A 10896-nucleotide genomic window follows, 5' to 3' on the forward strand; every position below is an offset into this window, starting at 1 on the left:
AGGTGGGGCCGAGAGCAGGGCCTCCCCAGAAGATCTTAAACTCCGAGGCAGGACGTAGAAGGAGATGCGTTCGGACAGGTAAGCTGGGCCAGAGCCATATAGGGTTTTGTAGGTCAAAACCAGCATTTTAAATTGTGCTCGGAACTGGATCGGCAGCCAGTGGAGCTGACATAACAGGGGGGTGGTATGTTCCCTGTATGACACTCCGGTGAGTAATCTGGCCGCCACCCGTTGGACTATATACAAAATAATATATGTTTATCTATGCTGGTGCCACATACGTACAGCTTATCAGTTAGAAGTGTCGAAATGGCCAAATAATGAGAAAAGCATGTTTTTAAGAATCTGATTGGAGAATGGGGATGGGTTGAGGGGTTATTCCTTGACACAGTAAAAAATTGTATAAAGATAACAAGAAGATTGTGTCATCGAGGGCAGCAGAGGCCCCCGCCTTCAAATTGATTTGACCCGCAGCGGAGAGTTCTGCAGTTCCTGGAAATCATGACTGGGACAAACTGATGAAATGTGCCCCAAGAGACAGCTCAAAACTAGGACTGCACTCAGCCTCTGTGTCTTTCTATCACTTTCCCCCTGGCCCTAACATTATAGCTATTCCCTAATAAAAGTCCGCTTGATACTTTGTGTCTTTTCCTTGCCTGAAATATCAATTGCATGAAATAAACCTTTTTCCAGACTCTGCGGAACCGTGAGCCTGCCTGGGATGGCTTCCCGGAGTCCCAGGGATGCCGGATCTGTGTCAATTGAAACCGTGGATATGGGAATCCCCCTTTCAGATCCCCGTATCCGCGAAAATCATAAAATGGCGGATCGGCTCCATTTTAATGCTAAACTAGACTGCTATCTTGTTTTTCTCATTTTGGATCCCTACGCCTGGGAAATAACCTTTCTATTTTTAAGAATATAATTTGACAGAAAACAGCTGATTGCCAAAATCACCGGTTCCATGCTAACAGCTCGACTGCTCCTCGCCGCCAATCGCCCCTGCCTAACTCTGGACCCAGGGACTTGATGCGGTTCCTCCATAGGACTTCAGGGAGGAGTCGGGACAGGGAGCCCCGGTCCTTGGGAAGGAATTGTAGTTCCCCAAGGACCAAGCCATGGATTCATAGCAGATTGGCCAGGGGTCCATCTGCCAACTTTTGCAAGACCAGAAACTTTCTGTCGCCTGTTTTGAACTTCAGGACACGTCTTTTTCCCCTGAACTTTCCTCAGAAACATTGAACTCAAAACCATCAAATAAAGAAAATAAATTCTTTTTATTAAATATTTGGGACGTGGGATGGGGATGTGATCTTTTGTACTATGTAATGCTTATGATTTAATTGTACGTGTATCTTTCTATGAAGTATTGTTTACCCTTCTGTTTCACCCCTCACTCTTTGCCCCAGAAACGTGACCAGGAACTATTCAGTGCCTGAGGGAGGGCTATTATCATCCCCGAAACCAACCTTGTCACCAAACCCTTGCATGGACAATAACCACTGGAAATTCTTTTGTTTATTTTCTGAGTTGGTCTGATAAACAGGGAATTTCTTTAGGCATCTTGATTTAATTACAAAGGGGCGAGACGGACCCCAGGGGTCTCGTGACCCGGCTCAGTTTACTTTTCTAAAGCACCCATCGAGAGAGACACCTTATCAGATCCGGGACAGGAAAACCTTTCTTAATTCAATCAAGTTTTTGCCGGCCAAACAATACAGATGGCCGGCAATGTCATAATCTCATTGCTCTCCATTGTCTGTGATCGTCCCGCCTCCTCTTCCCTGATTCGTCCATCCTTGGAAGCGAGAGGAGAGTCCTGTTTGGCTCCCCAGAGGAGGGAAGCCTGCTGATTGGCCCAGAACGAGGTGGGCCGCCAAGCCTGCTCCCAGGTGTTTGGCTCACCAGCCAATCAGCAAGAAGCCGGGCGGGGAAGAGCAGGCGGGAATTCAAAATCTCTGAGTGTATTTTGTCTATAAAATGCTTGAAAAACTCTGCAACGGCATGCTTGTGGAGGAGCTATCCCTACAATTGCATTTGATCTCAGCTGAATCACTAATAAAGAGCCTCGGTCGCCATCTTCTTCTGCTTTGGTAAGACTTTTATTATTTTAATATTTTTCGCCGTTAAAATTCGTCTTCTCTGTCCTTGCCAAAGTTCAGGGACCATCTTTGGTGAGGTCCTAGGGGTCTTCCTTACTGGGGAGACCCTCCTAAAATCCGTCCTGACTTCAATTGTAACAAGACAGAAAGCAATTTCTTTGATGGCACACTCTGGTCTTCGGCCTCTGCGTGGCCACGCTGGGAAAAAAAAAGATTTTTTGCTTCACCTAAGGAGGCTGGTTGTTTGCATCTGCTCTGTGGGACTGAGAAGTTTTAGGGGTTCCCTTCCACTCTTAAATCCAAAACACATCTTGTTCCAAGCACTTCAGATCAGGGAGCCTCAACATTTAGGGTTGAGGCTCCCTGATCTGTGGGTCCCCAGGTGTTTTGGCCTACAACTCCCAGAAATCCCAGCCAGTTTACCAGCTGTTAGGATTTCTGGAAGTTGAAAGCCAAAACATCTGGGGAAAACAAAACAGGCCCTGTCCCACTCTTTCCAGCTTGGAGATCAGAAGAGGGGCAAGATTTCAAGTTGTGTTAATACAGAATATGCACATATACATATTCTCTTCCAGGATAACACTCAGAAAACAATGCTTCAGTTGACTATTTGGACAGTGAGTACCATAACACGTTCTGGAGTTAAGGAGAGGCAAGATATTTGGAGGTGGTTCAGGGGCGAAACAAGTGAAAAATGTAGAATCACAGAGTTGGAAGAAACTGCATGGGCCATTTAGTCCAACTCTATACCATGCAGGAAAAGCACAATCAAAGTACTCCTGACAGACGGCCATCCAGCCTCTGTTTAAAAGCCTCCAAAGAAGGAGCTTCTAGTGTAGTATACTGTAGAGAAATAATCTTAGGGCTTATGTTCTGAGTAACTACGTCCAGCGTTGTGGAAAAAGGGAGGTTCTGGTGGGGAAACATTTTTTTGCAAGTCTTCAGATTAAATGTCTGTTAAGAGGTGTGTGTGCAAATCATTTCAAGTCACCTGTCAATTTATGACCACCCCCAATGAATGGTATAGAATTTTCTCCATCAAAGAATACTCAGAGGCAGTTTTGCTAATTCCTTCCTCTTAATGATACTCTGTAGATCTGTGATGCATTGGCAGTCTCCCACCCAAATATTAACCAGAATGACCCTTGTAGCTTCCAAGATCAGACAGCATCTAGTTCCTTTAGGATATATCACTTCACTTAGGCGATCCCTCATTTTCCGAGGATGATTGTCTTCCAATATTCTTGTGGGTCCGTATGGAGCCCTATTCTTGCTCTGCATCTTCTTCTGCAGTGAGGGCATTGGTTTCCAGGTGGAAGGCGGTCTCGGTCAGGGTTGGCTTGACACGCCTTTCTCTTGGCATGCTTCTCCCTTTCTCCCTCCATTCATGCCTCCTCAAATTCTGCAGCACTGCTGGTCATAGCTGACCTCCAGCTGGAGCGCTCAAGGGCCAGGGCTTCCCAGTTCTCAGTGTCTATGCCAGAATTTTTAAGGTTGGCTTTGAGCCCATCTTTAAATCTCTTTTCCTGTCCACCAACATTCTGTTTTCCGTTCTTGAGTTCGGAGTAGAGCAACTGCTTTGGGAGACGGTGGTCGGGCATCCGGTCAATGTGGCCGGTCCAGAGGAGTTGGTGGCAGAGGACCATCGCTTCAATGCTAGTGGTCTTTGCTTCTTCTAGCAAGCCTGACATTTGTCTGCTTTTCTTCCCAAGAGATTTGCAGGATTTTCCGGAGGCAGTGCTGATGGAATTGTTCCAGGAGTTGCATGTGACATCTGTAGATAGTCCACGTCTCACAGGATGGGAGCAGAGTTGGGAGGACAATAGCTCTATAAACAAGCACCTTGGTATCCCCATGGATGTCCCGGTCCTCAAACACTCTCTGCTTCATTCGGAAAAGTGCTGTGTTCGCAGAGCTCAGGCAGTGTTGTATTTCAGTGTCGATGTTGACTTTGATGGAGAGGTGGCTGCCAAGGCAGCGGAAATGATCAACATTTTCTAATGTTACACCATTAAGCTGTATCACTGGCATTGGAGAGGGGTTGGCTGGTGTCTGCTGGAACAGAACCTTGGTTTTTTCGATGTTCAATGACAGGCCGAGCTTCTTGTATGCTTCTGCAAAGGTGTTTAGAGTGGCTTGTAGATCTCCTTCTGAATGCGCACAGACGACATTGTCATCAGCATACTAGAGCTCTATAATAGATGTTGTTGTAACCTTGGTTTTGGCTTTCAGTCTGCTGAGGTTGAATAGCTTGCCATCTGTCCGATAGACGATTTCCACTCCGGTGGGAAGCTTCCCATCAACAAGGTGAAGTATCATAGCAATGAAGATGGAGAATAAAGTTGGGGCAGTAACACATCCCTGTTCGACACCGGATTCCACTTTAAATGGATCACTTTGGGAGCCATTGCTGTCCAAAACTGTTGCCATCATGTCATCATGGAGGAACCACAGGATGTTCACAAATTTTTTGGAGGATGGTCTACAGAGCACTGCGATTCGCTGTGTCGAATGCCTTTGCAAGGTGGATGAATGCCATGTACAGAGGTTGATTTTGTTCTGTGCATTTTTCTTGGAGCTCTCTTTCAGTGAAGATCATGTCCACTGTTCCTCTGGAGAGACGGAAGCCATTCTGGGATTCTGGGAGGGTGTCTTCTGAGAAGGGCAGAAGGTGGTTTGCAAGGATTCCTGCGAGGATTTTCCCAGCAGAGGTTAGAAGGGAGATACCTCGATAGTTTCCGCAGTCTGTTCTTTCCCCTTTTTTGAAGAGGGTGATGATGGTGGCATCCTTGAAATCTGCTGGGATTTTCTCGGTCACCCACACTTTTTCTATGAGCTGGTGGAGTTGTTGTGTCAGCTCAGTTCCTCCCTCTTTAAAGATTTCAGCAGGGATCCTATCAGGTCCGCTGGCTTTGTTATTTTTTTGTTGGCTGATGGCATTGCTGACTTCTGCCAAACTAGGCAGTGCTGCAAGCTCATCCCTGGTTTGTTGTTGCGGGATTTGTGAGAGAACTTCTTCAGCCACATTGGAGCTGCGGTTCAGGAGGCTTTGGTAGTGTTCTTTCCAATGTAGTGCAATTGATTTTTGGTCCTTCAGGAGTTTGGTTCCATCTGATGAGTGTAGAGGCTGTATGCCATGGTTTCTTGGTCCATAGATGACCTTTGTGGCTTTGAAAAATCCCTGAGCATCATAGGTATCTGCCAGGTGTTGGATTTCTTCAGCCTTCTTTGTCTACCAGATGTTCTTGAGTTCTCTTGTCCTTCTTTGGACCTCAGCTTTTGTGCTGGCGTAGATCTTTTTCTTAGCAGCACAGTTGATGTCTCTCTGCCATGTTTGGAAAGCTTTCAATTTTTTTTCAATTAGCTGTTGCACTTCGATGTCATTTTCATCAAACCAATCTTGATGTTTCTTGCTTTTATATCCAATAGTTTCTTCGCAGGCTGTGATGATGGAGATCTTCAGTTTGTTCCAGTGTTCCTCAACATTTTCGGGGTGTTCTGTGGGTAGATGGTTCTTGAATGCTGTTTGGAGATGGGCTCGTCTGGGGGGGCTCCTGAAGGGCTTGGGTGTTCATTTTGTGCCTTGTCTTTCCTTCTTGGAGTCTGCACTTGGGGGCGATCTTGATAGCCATCGTTGATCGGATTAACCTGTGGTCAGTCCAGCAATCGTCAGTACCTGTCATGGCTCTTGTGAGGAGTACGTCACGGCAGTCTCTGGCACGTGTGATTACATAGTCTAAGAGGTGCCAATGCTTTGACTGGGGGTGCTTCCATGATGTCTTGAACTTGTTTTTCTGGCGGAAGAGTGTGTTGGTGATGACAAGGTTGTGTTCTGCACATTTGGTGAGAAGTAGGATACCGTTTGAGTTGCTGTTTCCAACCCCATCTTTTCCTATGGTCCCTGGCCACAGGTCGAAGTCTCGCCTGATTCTTGCATTAAAGTCCCCCAGGAGGATGATTTTATCCTCCTTAGGTATCCCCGATAGGACGGTGTCCAGCTGACAGTAGAATTTCTCCTTGATGTCTTCATCAGCATCTAGTATTGGTGCATAGGCACTTATGATGGTTGCCTGTTGGTTTTTGGCAAGATCAATTTGGAGGGTTGAGAGTCGTTCATTGATGCCAGTGGGTGCTTCGGTCAGATGTTTCACCAGATCATTTCTGATGGCAAAGCCAACTCCGTGCAGTCTTTGGTCTTCTTCAGGCAGTCCCTGCCAGAAGAAGGTATAGCCTCCTTTTTCTTCCTTCAGCTATCCCTCTCCTGCTCTCCGGGTTTTCTGAAGGGCTGCTATGTCAATGTTAAAGCGTCCCAGCTCCCTTGGAATGATGGCAGTTCTGCGTTCAGGGCATTCACTGTCATTGTTGTCCATCAGTGTCCGTACCTTCTATGTACCAAAGTTCATTTTTCTTTTTTTGGCCACAGGGTGGTGACCCCACTGGACGCGGTAGTCCAGTCAGGGATAAGAGAGGCAGACTATGTTCAGGGCACCTTTTCTAGCCCCCTCCCCATGTGGGGTGAGCAGAGTGGGTCCTCAAAAGGGCTGCTCAGTCGCGGATACAGCTGCCGAACTACTCAACTGCCTTGGACCTTGAGGTAGACTGACTGAGTCCGTACCCACCGCCCATGTGCCAGTCTGTGACTAGGGGCTTCCAGATTTCACAGTCCTGCCCCCGTCGCCACTCGCTGATTGCCATGGGACTTTGGTTTGTTTGTTTTTATTTTCTTTGGAAGATACCTGTACGTGAGTTTTTTTAAATGTCAGTGCACAACTGATCAACACACAGTCTTCACAGAGTAAGGTTCCATTGGTGGTATAGTTTAACACAATGACTGTGGCTTCTCAATCTGTTGCAGCCTTCTTCCACCTTCACAGCCATTGTAACATGTACCATGTTATCCTCCGCCTGCTCCGCCATTGAGGTCTTTGGGCCTTCGGACTGTGCTTGGTCTGGAACCTCCCCCGCGGCCACTCCTGGGAGTGCACGACTCCAGTTGTTGTGTCCCCCTCGATGGACTGTCACCTTGTCGTGGTGAGGGGGCTTGCGTGTTCCGATGAACCTGTAGGATATATGTAGGCCTACATACATAGGCAGGGTCATCGTGGGGAATTTTCAGGTGTGCACTTTTTTTTTCCAAAGATCAGAACAAAGGGGTTGTTAAAAGCCACTTAAAAACTAAATAAAAGCTTAAATTAAAGTGCATGAGCAAAGTGTTTTTGGTTGATTTCTAATCTATTTTATATACACGCATTTTATTAAAATAATTTCATTCAATATAATTATTTAAATCAGAGTTGTAATAGCGTTGAAAGAAAAGGAAGTGAGGAAAGTTGCAGTTTTGAAAATATTTCACTTCTGTTTAAGTCAAAGGAGCCTAGCCTCATACTACGCCCAACAGTCTTTTACACAACAATTAAAGGAAGTTTAGTTGCCCTTCAACTAGAGCAGACCTTTCCAAACATTTCATGCTGGTGACACACTTTTTAGACAAGCATCATTTTGTGACACACAAATTCAGTTTTACTAGCAAACTGGAGGTTAAAACAAGCCATTCTATGGGTTGTTGTAGGTTTTTCCGGGCTATATGGTCATGTTCTGGAGGCAATTTTTCTCCTGACATTTCGCCTGCATCTATGGCAAGCATCCTCAGAGGTAGTGAGGTCTGTTGGAAGTAGGAAAAATGGGTTTATATATCTGTGGAATGACCAGGGTAATGTTTCAGCTGATCTCCTTGATTTGCATTCAATGGCCTGGAAGCCCCTGGGAAGAATCTCTTGTTGAGAGTGAATTGATGTGCCATTCTATCCCCAATGTTCTTTAATATTAACATGAAGCTGCTGGGAGAGATCATCTGTAGGCATGGGATAGGGTGTTATCAGCATGCTGACGACACCCAAATATATTCCTCCATGCCTTCAAAAACAGCCTTAGCTAAGGATAGCATGTCTCCTCTGAATGAATGTCTGGAGGAGGACATGGGCTGGGTGAGGGAAAACAAATCGGTACTGAATCCAGACAAAAAAGAGATGCTTGACATCAAGGGTCCTAATCTGGGGATGGAGGTGGGTCAATCAGATCTGGATGGGGTTACACTCTCCCTGAAAGACTGTGTTCGCAGCTTGGGAGAAGGGCTCCTGGATCCATCTCTGCAAATGTCAGCCCAGGTAGATGTGACAGTCAGGACAGCTTGCAACCAGATTTGACATCTGTGCTCCTTCCTAGATTTAGAAGCCGTTAAGATGGTAGTGCATGCAATGATCATCTCGAGTTTGGACTTCTGCATTGTTGTTTACATGGCTTACCTTTTTACCAAGTTCTTTCAAACAAACTAGTAAAATATGGGCTCAACAATGCTACTATTAGATGGATCTATAATTGGTTAAATGACCAAACCCAAAGGGTGATTCTCACCAATGGTTCCCCTTCATCCTGGAAAGAAATGACTATTTGGTGCCATAAAAACAGTTCCGTACTGAGCCCATTACTGTTCAACGTCTTTTTTAATGGCTTGGATGAAGGTTTAGAGAACATGCTGATCAAGTTTGCAGATGGGACCAAATTAGGAGGGAGAGCTAATACTCCAGAGAACAGGATCAGAATTTAAAAGGGCCTCAACAGATTAGAAAACTGACTGGCTAAACTAACACAATGACAAATGTAGGCAGAAAAAATGAAATGCAAAGATATGGAATGGGTAATGCCTGTGAGAAAGATCTCGGCATCTTCGTAGAGGGGAAATTGGACATTATCCAGGAGTGTGATACAGCAGCTTAAAAAGCCAGTGGAATTTTGGGCTGCATCCTAAGGAGTCTAGTGTCCAGATTTAGTAAAGCCATAGTGAATTTGTATTCTGCTTTGGTCTGACCTTTTTACCTGGAATCACACTGTGTCCAGTTCTGGGCACCACAGTTCAAAAGAGAAATTGAGTCTAAGCTGGAAGATATCCAGAGGAAGAGGACGACTAAAAGGATCAAAGGTCTGGAGACCATGAATAATCCCTCTGAGGAGCACCTTAAAGGACCAGGTCTGTTTAGCCTGCAGAAAAGAAGGTTGAGAGAAGGCATGAGAACAAGGTTCCTTTCTGCTGCCCTGGAAGCTAGAACTAAATGGAGTCATGGGTACAAATGACAGGAAAGGGGATTCCATTGAACAATAGGAAGAACTTCCTGACCGTAAGAAGAGCTGTCCAGCAGTGGAACTCTTTGCCTTGGAGTCCGGTGGAAGCTCCTTCCTTGGAACAGAGGCCAGATGGTCATCTGTTGGGAACGCTTTGATTGTGTTTTTCCTGCCTGGCAGAATGGAGTTGGACTAGATGGCCCATGCGGTTCCCCTTGGAATAAGGTTCTGGCCTACCTCCCTTTCAACGTTTGCCAAACGTTGACAGGGATTTTTAAAAAAATTTTTTAAATGATAATAATAAAAACAACAAAGGCACTCGATACCTTCCTGGAGAGGAGCCAACGTCCTGAGCCGCGCTCTGAGGAACCTCTCCCGCGCCTCTTCGGCCATCCTGAGGGAACTCCTTCCTTCTCCGCCGGCCTTCAAGCTCAAACATGGAAGGGGCGGGGCCAAAGCGGTGTAGGAGGTGGGGCCACGTCTGGTGCATGACCAGTTCGGGGAAGTGGGAAGCGGCTTGGTTTCCTCCACTTTGTTTGGCAGAATGGGGTTCTTGTTCCATTTCCCCTCTTCTTTCTTTAGTGTTGGCTTATGAGTGGGAATAAAGAAACTATACTCTTGCTGTCAAAGACTTTCTTTAAAAAATATTTTATTGGTTTTCTTAGGATACATCAATACATCAATACCTTCAATAATCTTATATTCTATCCTCAATTCATTACATCAACCAATAATATTTTTTAATATTGGGAAGTGCTAAACCTCCAACCTTTTGTGACTTATTCCAAAACTGTTTATTTAACCTGTTTTTCTTATTGCCATTGCAATATTAATTAATTAATTGTTGTCGTTTGTTTAATTCCTCCTCTGATATCTGTAGTGGTACCATTCTAAATATAAAATTTATCTTTGGAAGAATTTTCATTTTAACTAGCGCTACCCTTCCAAACAATGATAGTTTTATATTTTCATATTCTCGTAATTGTTTTTGAGTTACTTTCCTTAATCTTATTACATTGCCTCTTCTATTTCATATAATTCCTTAGTTATAATTATTCCTATATATTTTATTTCATTCTTGATCTTTATTCCCATGTTAACCTGTTTCATAAAATCTTCTTCTTCCTTTTTTGTATAAGTAACATCATTTCTGATTTTTTCCAATTAATTTGTAAACCTGTTATTTTGCCAAATATCTCTAAATGTGACTTTATTCTATCCATATTGCCACATATATTTTTAATTGTCAATAATGTGTCATCAGCAAATAAACCAATTTTTTGTTTTGTTGTTCCTACCCATTCTAATTTCGCATCTTTTCTTATTACATTAGCAAGTAATTCTATCACTGTGGCAAACAATATATTCAGAAATCCTTCTACAGGGATCAGCACTTGTTTGTTTATTCCCAGCTGCACTGCAGGAAGATCAGGTCTGCTGCGTCTTTCTTCAATAAAGCTTCAATTCTCCTCCGTTTCATTACCGTCCCTAAACCCCTGGTGTTCTTAATTTAGTGGACATCCCAAATATTATTTTCCTTCACCTTTTTTGTGGCTTGGATTAGTGTGAACCCTTTCTCTATCCCTCCCTACCCTCCCTTTGTTCCCCCTTTCCCCCTTCTTCTCCCTTTTCCCCATTCCCATTTGTTGGGTCTCAACCCAACCATGCCCCCCTGGCC

The 10896-nt window shown here is 44.7% G+C and overlaps 1 pseudogene; it reads right to left on the minus strand.

The window, feature by feature from the left end:
• The window catches only part of LOC137095618 (serine/threonine-protein phosphatase CPPED1-like), a 247489-nt pseudogene extending 237176 nt beyond the window's left edge, over positions 1–10313 (minus strand).
• Between the last annotated feature and the right edge of the window lie 583 nt (positions 10314–10896).

This window comes from Anolis sagrei, chromosome Y, assembly GCF_037176765.1.
Source record: "Anolis sagrei isolate rAnoSag1 chromosome Y, rAnoSag1.mat, whole genome shotgun sequence".
Taxonomy (NCBI): domain Eukaryota; kingdom Metazoa; phylum Chordata; class Lepidosauria; order Squamata; family Dactyloidae; genus Anolis; species Anolis sagrei.